The sequence below is a fragment of the Schistocerca nitens genome, chromosome 2 (assembly GCF_023898315.1).
Source record: "Schistocerca nitens isolate TAMUIC-IGC-003100 chromosome 2, iqSchNite1.1, whole genome shotgun sequence".
NCBI lineage: Eukaryota > Metazoa > Arthropoda > Insecta > Orthoptera > Acrididae > Schistocerca > Schistocerca nitens.
In genome coordinates, this window is record NC_064615.1 from 999,187,077 (window position 1) to 999,199,769 (window position 12,693).

The following is a 12,693-nucleotide window of genomic DNA, read 5'->3' on the forward strand; positions in this document are numbered from 1 at the left end:
ACCAACTCTAGGACATGCTAAAAACGAAGAATGTAGTTGTACGAGACTGTCATTCAAACAAATTACAAAATTATTCGGAAAAAATAAATGAATGATTTCTGTAATATGAGAGAGATTATGACAGTATTTATGCAATGGAATATTGCTACAGTAATTCCCCCAAATTTATCACAGCGACACTCCTCAGTTGACATCGATCTGAAGAATTACTGACTTTATTCCTAACATGTACGGAGGTAATGTATATTTCATTATTTCCGAAGTCCATCGTTGTTCACAAAATAATAAATAATGCAGATTCGCTTCGTTGCCAAACATAGCTTTGTTTGATGTTGTAACAGTCATATAAAAGACAGGTGTGGCAGTGAAATTAGGTAATCCACATAATTTTACTTAAATGTTGCCAGTGTATGATAAACCTGAGAAGAAAGGTAAGGACATTGTTTCATTTTCATAAGCGCCTTAGACATTGCCAAGTCATCATATATTTTGTAGGGTTATTTCATATTCTACTAACAAACTCTCAGATATTTAATAACTGAATTTTACGTCGGAGCTTGGCAGAACGTCATAAGAATATAAAATAGTAAAATTCTTCCTAATGTTCTGCAAAAGTATACTTATTTGGTCACGAACTGGCATTCGACTTCTTAGACCATCTCTCGGTGACAACTGAATGTCTCAAATACTGTAAAAATAATGTGTGACTTGCGCAGATATTAACTGTTCAGAAGATACAAAAATGATGTACAGTGGTTACATAGGAACACATAAAAATTTTATTTCACGTAGAAATAATTACATATACTAAAAAACCATCATATCTTAAACCAACAGCAATATGCTTGTTTATATGAGTCCTATGGCTCCTAGATTATTTGGTTTACCTAAATTACATAAAGATTGCATTCCAGTATGCCCATTAGTGTAATCCTTTTCTGCACCTTGTTATTTACTTGCGAAAGAGTTACAATATAGCACTAAAAAGGAAAAATCAATTTTAAATCCAATTTTGGTAGCAAGAAATCTATGGCTATTATTGATATAATTATAGATATGTAAGTCCCACTCAGTCATAAAGCAGCATCGTTTGGTATCACTTGCTTATTTCGGAATGTTCCTACTGATAAATATGTAAACGTATTAACAGATCCGACACACAGATCCAAAGTGAATCATCTAGAATTACGAGTCGTAATCACTGGTGCTCAAATATGTGTAAAACAGAATTACTACCGATTTGAGAACAAGTATTGTAGTCAGTGTGTTGACCTAGCAAAGGGTTCACCTCTTAGTCCTATACGCTCTGAAACTTTCATGGACAATTCGGAACAAATTTTCTTACAGAAACAGCCACTGAATTGGAAATATGTGAACCAGTACCACTAGACAATTAAATACATTACCGCAACATTTAAACTCGCAATAAAAGAAAGTTCATATCACAACGGAGCTCGGAGACTCTATTATAAATTAACTGGACCTGTGCCACCAGAAGACACTTAATCTTCATTTATCGAAAAAAAACGTAGCTACATGTACGGTAGTCCTTGCAAGCTGCCGTGACATATACAGCCACAACCATACAGCTTTCCATTCGATGGTGCATCAGCTAATATCTGTTCCATTATCAAAACAGTCTTTTAAAGAAAACTACAGACTATCAAAAATAACATCGTGCGATGGTAATAATTCTGTCCTGATTACTACAAAAAAGGAAATACGTAAATATATACCAAATTTGTACTCCGGCCAGTAACAATCCCTCAGCAGTTGTAAAAGCGGGTACATAATCTCAAATTTTGGCAACGTTTCAGGTAACCTTGCAAAAAAGTTAAAGTCTCGCGATGACAGATCTGAGTTTGTAATACTTTTGGCATACAAAAGTAGTAAAGACAAATTACAATCCTTGGCTCAAAGTAGTATGCATAAGATCACTTGCAATCAATGCAGGTTCGTCTATACTGCTCAGTCAGGCAGAGCCCTGGAAATGATCAGGCTAAATTTTCTTTTTTCTCACTTTTAGGTTACGTTTGTGTTGCGCTTTTAGTTAATGTCATTACTTCCGTGGCACAAAAAATGTGGTTTTTTCCTATGTCAACACTGTACATCATTTTCGTTTCTTCAGTACACATACTATCTTTGTAAGTCACACATGATTTTTATCTGTGTTTGCGTCATTCAGTTGTCACCTGAAGATGGTATGAGAAGCCAATATCCAATTCGTGACCAAATAAATATAATTTATTAGAACATTACTAAGTATTTTCGTATTTAATATTTCAAAAGTTTGTCAGATTAGTCGGTTGCTTGATTTAAGAAACCCTTGGACTTACCTGTTTCTACACAAAGTAATTTGTGTTATGTATTACCTAAAGTACTATAAGGCTATATTACACTACGTACACAACATACTCGAGCAAACACGTGTACTATGAAATGTATAAGATGTTTTGTGAGGAAATATTTCCATTGAGTCATAGCACATATTATGCGCAACACATAGTTACATATGTTGTTTTAGTTTTTTGTTAACATCACTACAGCGTTTCAGAATGCTGTAACTGAACTAAGCATTGCTCATATTCTGACTAAGCTGTGGCTTTATGTTCCCATAATGGGAATACTTCGTCATCATTTAGAAACGAACGCAAAGAAACAAAATTAGCACTGCAATTGTATATTGAATAGAATAATTCCTTACAGTTCATTAACTAACTACAATAGAGTGATTTGCGATGACTGATATTCGTAATTAACAACAATAGTTAGTTGCAGGTAGGTGTAGAGCAAGGTACGGCATTTTTTATATGTTATTATTTAAAACAACACGCTTTTCAAGCTTTCATTCGTCTTGAATTAGTGTAACATGTATCTGGATCTTCTGTATGTGCATCGTTAAAACATCGACAACAAATTGAGTGTTGCAACTACTTTTCCATTCTGCTTGTCGGTATTCCAATTATAATGTTTGCAGAATGGCACAAACACTTCCCTCTTCTGTATTGCACAAAAACAGCCCAGTATGCGCCATGTCGCCGACTACAAATGGCAGAAAACTGAGTTGGTAACATGACGAATACTGGCCTGGTTTTGTGCAAGACTGAAGTGGAAAAGTGTCACATCTATAAACGTGAAAATTGGAATACCATCAAGCAGAGCAGAAAGTCAGCTGCAGCATTCATCTCTGTTTTAACGATGTGCATAATGAAGATCCAGATATACATTACGGTAATTGAAGACTGGGTGAAAGCCTGAAACGAGTATTAGCTTAAATAAAAATACATAAAATGTTGATGGTTGCGGTACTTCTTAAATTAAAATAATCCACAATCCACGGAACTCAACAACAAATAGAATGAATAGTTTATTAATAAAAATAAATAGTGTAGTAGTCAACATTACTGAACAGCATTAGCCAAGTATTTGAATATTTTATTCAGTTATAAGCATTCTTTGAGTTTTAGAAATATAAATAAAACAATCAAAGTACACCATTGAAGCCCATTTTAAGTGTCACATCCAAGAACAAGAATTGAAATAAAGTGATGTAAAATATCTGTTCTATTAAAGAGGTTTTCTCTTTTGTGCGACTTCATTGAATACTAACCATTCCTGTCACTATTATATACGATACTCTTGTATTTGAACACAGCCAGAAAATTATAATGCAATACTTCGAGTATGTGAAATATTCACATATGGCATTACATTTCGTTGATTATGTATATGTATAAGATATATTTTTTTATTATTTTTAAATCTATTCGCTACCGTGTGTAAGATGCAGGCTTACACATGGAACTTAATGGGACACATTTTAAAAATATTTGTACTGAATACTCACAATATATAGTCATTGTGGACTTGCAACAAAATTAAAATAGTAAAGTATTTGTATTAAAATTCTACCCAGTCTACTGACGTCAGATCCTAGTAAACAGACAAAATTTTTTTTAAATCCATATGTGATGAACATACATATTAAAAGGTCTCTGCTACTAGAGGCATGCATTTACACATTCTTCCGCATTCAGTGATTTCTTTAGTGCAATAAGGGGATCACATCCTACCCATTCTGGAACACTGCCTCCTCCACTATTTGCTGTTCATCTACATCTACATTTATATTCCGCAAGCCACCCAAAGGTGTGTGGCGGAGGACACTTTACGTGCCACTGTCGTTACCTCCCTTTCCTGTTCCAGTCGCGAATGGTTCGCGGGAAGAACGACTGCCGGTAAGCCTCCGTGCGCGCTGGAATCTCTCTAATTTTACATTCGTGATCTCCTCGGGAGGTATAAGTAGGGGGAAGCAATATATTCGATACCTCATCGAGAAACGCACCCTCTAGAAACTTGGACAGCGAGCTACACCGCGATGCAGAGAACCTCTCTTGCAGAGTCTGCCACTTGAGTTTGCTAAACATCTCCGTGACACTATCACGCTTCCCAAATAACCCTGTGACGAAACGCGCCGCCCTTCTTTGGATCTTCTGTATCTCCTCTGTCAACCAGACCTGGTACGGATCCCACACTGGTGAGCAATACTCAAGTATAGGTCGAACGAGTGTCTTGTAAGCCACCTCCTTTGTTGATGGACTACGTTTTCTAAGGACTCTCCCAATTAATCTCAACCTGGCACCCGCCTTACCAACAATTAATTTTATATGATCATTCCACTTCAAATCGTTCCGTACACATCCTCCTAAATATTTTACGGAAGTAACTGCTACCAGTGTTTGTTCGGCTATCATATAATCATACAATAAAGGATCCTTCTTTCTACATTTTCGCAATAAATTACATGTGTCTATGTTAAGGGTCAGTTGCCACTCCCTGCACCAAGTGCCTATCCGCTGCAGAACTTCCTGCATTTCGTTGCAGTTTTCTAATGCTGCAACTTCTCTGTATACTACAGCATCATTCGCGAAAAGCCGCATGGAACTTCCGACACTATCTACTATGTCATTTATATATATTGTGAACACGACATATATTGTTGACACGACACATGGTGCCAGGTAGCTTCTTCCAGGTATTCGGCAAAGCAGACCCTTCCGTTGGTTGCCAAAGGGTACAGCGTGACTCATTACTCGTTTCCAGCCATCAGCTTTCCAATGGCGACGATGTTTACACCACCTCAAGCGTCGCTTGCACTGACCACAGAAGTGTTTAGCTTATGAGGAGCTGCTCGGCCATTTAATCATAGATTTTTAACTCCCAACGCACAGTTATTGTACTAGATGGACTGCTGGTAGCACTTTGTAACTCACACGTGATTACTTCCGCCAACTTTGTCCAATTTTTTACGACCACCTTCCGTAATACCCGACAGTCCCTGTCTATCTGTACATAAGGTCTGCCTGGTCTTGATTTACTGTGGTTCTTCCTTCGCGTGTCCGTTTCAGAATGACGTCACCAGCAGTCAGCTTGGACGGCTGTAGAATGATTGAAATGTCCCTGGTGAGATCGTTACTACGGTGACATCCAATGACAGTTCCACGTTCGAAGCCAAAGGACTCTCCTGAAGCGAGCCGTTCTGCTGATACTACTTGTCTGATGACAGCATTATACTCCCCCACCTCCTCTTATACCGGTGGGTCCGCTTTTAGTAATATCTAGGGTTCAGTCTTGCGTTACATAAGGGTCTCTGGATGTTTTTGGTCAGACAGTGTGAAATGTAGGCGGGCAGGAAAAATAGCCAGGCAGATAGACTGGAAATTCCCAAATGAAGTTTTTCGCTGGATATTACCGTATCAGAATGCACCGAGGCGACATCATCATGAAATACGAGTAGGTGACATTAGGAAACATCAACGAACAAATGGATGCATTTATTGGAAGACTGCAATGAAGGGAGCAGTCCATAGCAGTCCTTTACCCAACAATGGATGTCAAATGGCTGCGGTTGCTGGTGATGATATTCTTCTCTAATAAACATAAATCTACCGAAATGGTGATTATTACGTAAATCATAATATACAGTGTCAGTCTACCGAAATGGTGATTATTACGTAAATCATAATATACAGTGGTCATTAAATGATAACACAGCCAAGCAAAAAAAAATTATTTCCGTTATTTTTTGTTATGTAGTAGCTTATTTACACTAACTACTTATCGAACTTAAGGTTTTTCCCCTTCACATACGTAATGTTCTGGTCTCACTGAAAACGAGAAAATTGGCAAAACACACCTAAATTGAATGAAAAATTAATTAATTTCTCAGTGTCAGACAGGTTTTAATGAAATGTAACCACGTAAACATCACTTTATTGCATCCAAATGAACTCTCCGTTGGCTTATATTTCCGTCCTCTCTTCTCCTCAAAAGGTCTAATATTGATACAATAGTTTCTCACCATGTGGATATTCCAGCTTCTCTGCTGTTGTGCCTCTATCACTTTAATGATCTCGTGAAACCTCTCACGTTATTAGAATGAGATTTTCACTCTGCAGCGGAGAGTTCGAGTCTCGGTCCGGCACGCAGATTTCATCTGCCAGGTAGTTTCACTCACGTTATTCCTGACTGACATCATACAGATTTTCGGGGAAATAATCGCAGTAAATGTTCAAAACATCAATTTGAGGATCATCAGACGAGAATACCGCTTTGAACTTTTCCAACAGAATAAAAGGTGAATTACTTTCACTGTCCCGGAACTGGCCAACAACCTCCATGAACGATACCCAAACATCCCTGTCATTCACAGTCACTTTTGAGTTAAAGCACTAAATTAGTGCAAATGACAGCAATAAAATGGTAGAAATCATGTCAGTGAGATTAGTACTGTTGCATTCGCTCAAGAATGAAACTTGTTATAACTCTGCGTAATACCGGTTTACAGCTCGGAAAGTCTCTGCATTGGACGAAAATTTGTTTCCTGTAAGGAGGATATGAAAACTCCTTAAAACACATGGCTATTGCCACAGCTATGGTAAAATCCCAGGCACCTTCGCCATAGAAGTGACCCATGAATGGGCTGGTGCATTCTTCGGTTGAAGAGCCAAATAAGACAAGCGATCAGTGATTCCTATTTTCCACTCTGCAGATGATCTAATAACCTGACCCAAATAATCTGTCATATCTTCACCCTTTTCCAAACAGTAAACAATGATAACGTCTTGTAAGGAAAAATGAAAGGTTGGAATCCATTTCTCCACCGATAGGAAGTTTCTTCGCTTTTCCTGGTGTACTAACAGAGTGTAGTACTAATTAATCTCAGGTTGTAATAGTAGATCCGTATTTCGTTTTCGGACACAAAACAGGTTTAAAGTGCAGCATTACAGTTACTATTAGCGAAAGTATGGATTTTGTACAACTTACATGCATAGCGTGTCGACGCCAGAACAAGAAGAAGAAAATCTAGTGACGTATATTTCTCAGACAGAACAGTTACTGGGGAACAAAGATTGGTATAACATAAACCCGTTAAAAACATTAATTTTTTCAATGTTTTCCTCTTATGTAGATGCAATAAAAGAAATCTTTTCTCTTCATTGAATGGAGTTGACGTAAACTCATGAATATTTTGAGATGAAATAATCTCAATAGCTATCATGAGGCACTTCTCAAGAAGGAATGTCATTTGACATTGTTACTATTATGCCCCTTCAGCGTTATTTAACTAGGCACAAGATAATATCCTTCTGTCCTTATCAAAGCATAAGTTATGACTCCCGTGCGGCTCTGAGTGGTCATTCCAGAATTTCGGGAAGCACTGCTACCTTTATTTTTAAGTGGGAGAAATGCGTATTTCTTTTTCTATGGCTGTGAGTAATACTAGACAGTAAACTAAATCGGGCTGAACACGCAACTTGCAAGAAGCCACCATCAAATCTCCACGAAATACAAAACATGTAATATTTTCTTTCTACGTGTAATAGAAATTTGCGCAAACACTTGTGTTTCCATATCTCGACTACAGCAGAAATTTACGCTTCCTTGCTTAACAGTCTGCTCGGCGTATTTAGTCCGTTATGTATGTTCTGAAAGTAAGCCCTCTCATCTGGCAGCATAGCGAAACAGATCTTCCAGTCACAGTAAAATCTTTTCTTACTCGCACCCTCCATCAGCGACCATTACCCGCAGCGTGAACCCAATGAAGAAATTTTGTCTTTCACGATATCAGAGAACTGACTCATTTCTTTACTTTCAAAAGATAACTAACTGATCACATATTTCCTACAACAACATGTTCCACGTTGAATTTGGATACAACTACCTCCCTTTATCATTTATCCTTTAACCAAAGTTCTTTATGAGCACTAGGCCTTTCCTCTATCTTAATGCCAAAGAAACCAACTTCATGTCTCTTTATCACTTCACATTATCACTCTTGGGCCCTACCTTATATGTAGATTAGTTTTTTATATTACCACTATTTCATTATTACTATAATTACAAACACCAAATCATCACGTAGACTAGAGATATAAGAAGCAAAAATCAGAGGAACGGAGAAGTTTAAACATCTAAGAAGTGGGTAGAGTCAGACTCCTCTGAGAAAGAAGGCTTTGGACCATGGACTAGCATATCAAGCAATCAAAAATTAGAGAATTAATGCGTATAGGTAATGTATTACACCTCCTAACAACAAAAAGACCTCAATTCTCGAACCAGTTAACATAGAGGGGGGGGGGGGTATCAGTGACCATAAGGCTGTGATAGCATGTATGACTACGGTTATTACGGGAAATGTTAAGAAAGATAGGAAAATATTTTTGATTAGCAAGAGTGATGGGATACAAATTGCAGTGTATCTGAGTAGTGAACATCAAATATTCAGTGCTGGGGACAGGTACGTGGAGTACAAATGGAAAAAAATCAAAAGCATCGTTCAGAGTACTTCAAAAAGGTATGTTTCGAGCAAGGTCTTAACGGATGGGAAAGATCCACCGTGGTTTAATAGCCGTGTTAGAAAACTGCTACGTAAGCAAAGCGAGCTTCATCACAGGTTCTAGAGAAGCCAAATTCAAGCTAACAAAAGCTGAACGAAGCAAAAATGAGCGTAAGTACAGCAATGACAGAAACGTTTAATAAGTTTGAAAGTAATACTTTGTCAACCCATTTGATTAAAATCCCTAAGAAGATTTCGTCTTAAGTAAAATCAGTAAGCGGTTCGAAATCATCTATATAATCACTCCGCGACCATAATGACAACGAAACGGATAATGACAGAGAGAAGGCGGAGGTACTTAATTCGGTCTTCTGAATCAGTTTCACCGCGGAAGATCGTAACACAACCCCTACTTTCAATCATCACACGAACGTTGGGCAGATATTATGATAACTGGTAGTGGAATAGAAAAATAATTACAATCATTTCGTAGTGCAAAGTCATCAGGACCAGATGAGATAACTGTAAGATTCTATAGAGATTATGCGAAAGAAGTGGCTGCCTTTCCAGCAGCAGCTTATCGTACGTCGTTAGGGCAACGAGGGGTACTTACCGACTTGAAAAAAGCGTAGGTCATTCCCATTTTCAACAAAGGTCGTAGGACAGATGCACATAATTATCGTTGACATCAGATTGTGGTAAAATTACCGAACATGTTTTGTGCTCAAGTATTAGGACGTTTTTGCACAGCGAAATCTCCAGTATAAATATCAACATGAATTCCGCAAACGAGAGGTTTAGCTAAACTCAGCTCTCTCTGTTCCTCCATGAGATGTGTAGCGCTGTAGACATTGGCGCTCAAGTTGATTCTGTGTTCCTCGACTTCAGGAACGCACGTGACACTGTCTCGCAATGCCGTTTAATGAAAAAAAAAATGGTCGCGTGGTTCCAGGCTGTAGCACCTAGAACCGCTCGGCCACTCCGGCCGGCAACATGAGAGTAGCATCACTGTTTACAGTGTATATAAGTGAACTAGCAGAAGGTCTGTAAGGCTGTTCGCAGATGATATGGTTATCTGTAAGAAGGTTGCAACGTGGTAAGACAATATCGATTTGCACAATGACCTGCAGAGGGTTCATGAATGGTGGAGGGTCTAACAGTTAACCCTGTACGTAAATAAATGTAACATATTGCACATACATACGGAGAGAATTCCACTCTTGTTTAACTACACTATTGATGACAAATTACTGTAAACAGTAACCATGGTAAAATGTCTAGTAGTAACTATCCCCAACGACCTTACGTGGAATGACTACATTAAACAAATAGTGTATCCTAAGGAAATGTAATTCATCCACGAAAGAAGTGGCTTACATAGCACACGTTCGACCGATTATTCAGTATTATTCATCAATGTGGGACGCTTACCAGGGAGAACTGATAAAAGAGATAGAGAAGATACAACGAAGAGCGGCGCGTTTCGTGACGGGATCGTTTAATCAGTTTAATCACAGCGAGCGCATTACAGATATGCTCAACAAATTCCAGGGGCAGACGCTACAAGAGAGGCATTGTGCGTCATGAAGCGATTTACTGTTGAAATTTCGAAAGCGTAGTTTCCAGTAAGAGTCGGACAACATATAAAGTCGTCCCACATAGATCTTGCGAAATGAGCACCACGAGAAAATTCGAGAAATTAAGTCTTATACAGAAGTTAACGGACAATCATTCTGTCATCGCATCATTCGTGAGTGAAACAGGGAAGGGGTGGTCAGTTCGTGGTACCAGAAGCACCCTCTGCCACACACAGTTAGGTAGCTTGCGGAGTACTGATGTAGATATAGACAAAGTCTGTTAAAAAAAGTCAGTAATCAATGTCAAGATTGGACATTACTGTATAGTAATACGAAACACAGGCCGGCCGCGGTGGCAGTGCGGTTCTAGGCGCTCCAGTCCGGAGCCGCGCTGCTGCTACGGTCGCAGGTTCAAATCCTGCCTCGGGCATGGGTGTGTGTGATGTCCTTAGGTTAGGTAGGTTTAAGTAGTTCTAAGTTCTAGGGGACTGATGACCACAGCAGTTGACTCCCATAGTGGTTCAAATGGTTCAAATGGCTCTGAGCACTATGGGACTTAACAGCTGCGGTCATCAGTCCCCTAGAACTTAGAACTACTTAAACCTAACTAACCTAAGGACATCACACACGTCCATGCCCGAGGCAGGATTCGAACCTGCGACCGTAGCGGTCGCACGTTTCCAGACTGAAGCGCCTAGAACCGCTCCGCCACTCCGGCCGGCAGTCCCATAGTGCTCAGAGCCATTTGAACCATTTGAACGAAGCACAGGATGCCCTGCTGTGAATAGGAAAATCCCTGGTCGAGAAATCGGAAAAGAGAGAAAGACAGGTAATGAGGAATATCTTATGTCCGAACAAAGAAAATGATGAATTCAGAAGTCACAACCACGAACTCTACACATACGTAGAAAAGTTCACACACGCCATTCTTTGCAGCAAGATTGTTTTCTATGAACTTAGTGTCCGTATGAGTCCTACATATTTATACAATTGGATTTTCCGTTATATACGCAACATAAAAGCCAAGGAGGCGTGACCACCAAGGTGGAAAAAAGACATGCAAGAAATGGTGCCAACTGTGGAGGATATCCATAAACTCAATGCGGTCAAGAATAAACACTAACAGCTCTCAGTTTCTAAGAAGCCAAAACTGACGACTGTAGACCGTGGACTGAAACCAGAGGCTAGTGGCACACGAAACGGAAGGGGGAATACTGGTCTGAAGTTAAAGTCCAGGCGCGTGGAGAGCGAAAGTGCAGCTGAAACACCGTGATCCGGACGTGTGCAATACGAAAATAATTATTATCGTTGTTATTATTATTAGTAGAAACAAAAGAGTTACATGTTAGCACCTGTACCTGTCCTTAAAAGAAGCAGTACAAGTAATATTAGTATTTTTAGTACTTGGTCAATATCGTAGAGCAGTGGTTCCAAACTGTTGGAAAACATTATTACTGTGTCTCCCCACGCCTGTCTAAGACTAGCACTCAACTGGAGGCTTACGATGGACAAGACATTCCCGTTCTCGGAAAATGTACTTTTCCTGCAATGCTCGCATACGCGAACTGTGACTTTCACTGTGCTACAATCACGCGAGTGTGAGAACATACGAGGGTTGGAACTTAAATAGTGGCAACTATTTATTCACAACCGAAAGAAAAGAGTTACATGTTTGCACCTGTACCTGTCCTTAAAAGTAGTCACCAGCGTTGCGTAGAAACCGTTGCCAGCGATGTGGAAGGCGCAGTATACCGTTAGCAGAGCCTGTTCCGTTGATGGTGCGAATGGAGCGGTCTACTGCCTGTCGAATCTCTGGAACAGTTCTGAAGCGAATGCCACGAAGTGGCTCCTTCATCTTCGGAATCAAATCAGAGTCACAAGGACTTAAGTTCGGGGAGTATGTTGGATGGTACAGCACCTCCCAATCCCATCGACCGAACAGAGCAGCCACAGCTTGCGCTGTATGCGCCCTCGCATTGTCGTGCAAAACGATGGGTGAGTTGCGCAGAAAGTGTCGCCGCTTCTTTCGCAAAGCTGGTCGCAGGTGATGCTCCAGAAACGAACAGTAATACTGTGCGTTGACGGTCTGCCGTGGAAGAACGAGAATAACACCATCACGAGAATCGACCGCTCCATTCGCACCATCAACAGAACAGGCTCTGCTAACGGTTTACAACGCCTACCACTTCGCTGGTAACGGGTTCTGCACGACGGTAGTGACTACCTTGAAGGACAGTAACAGGTGCAAACATGTAACTCTTTTGTATCGGTTGTGAA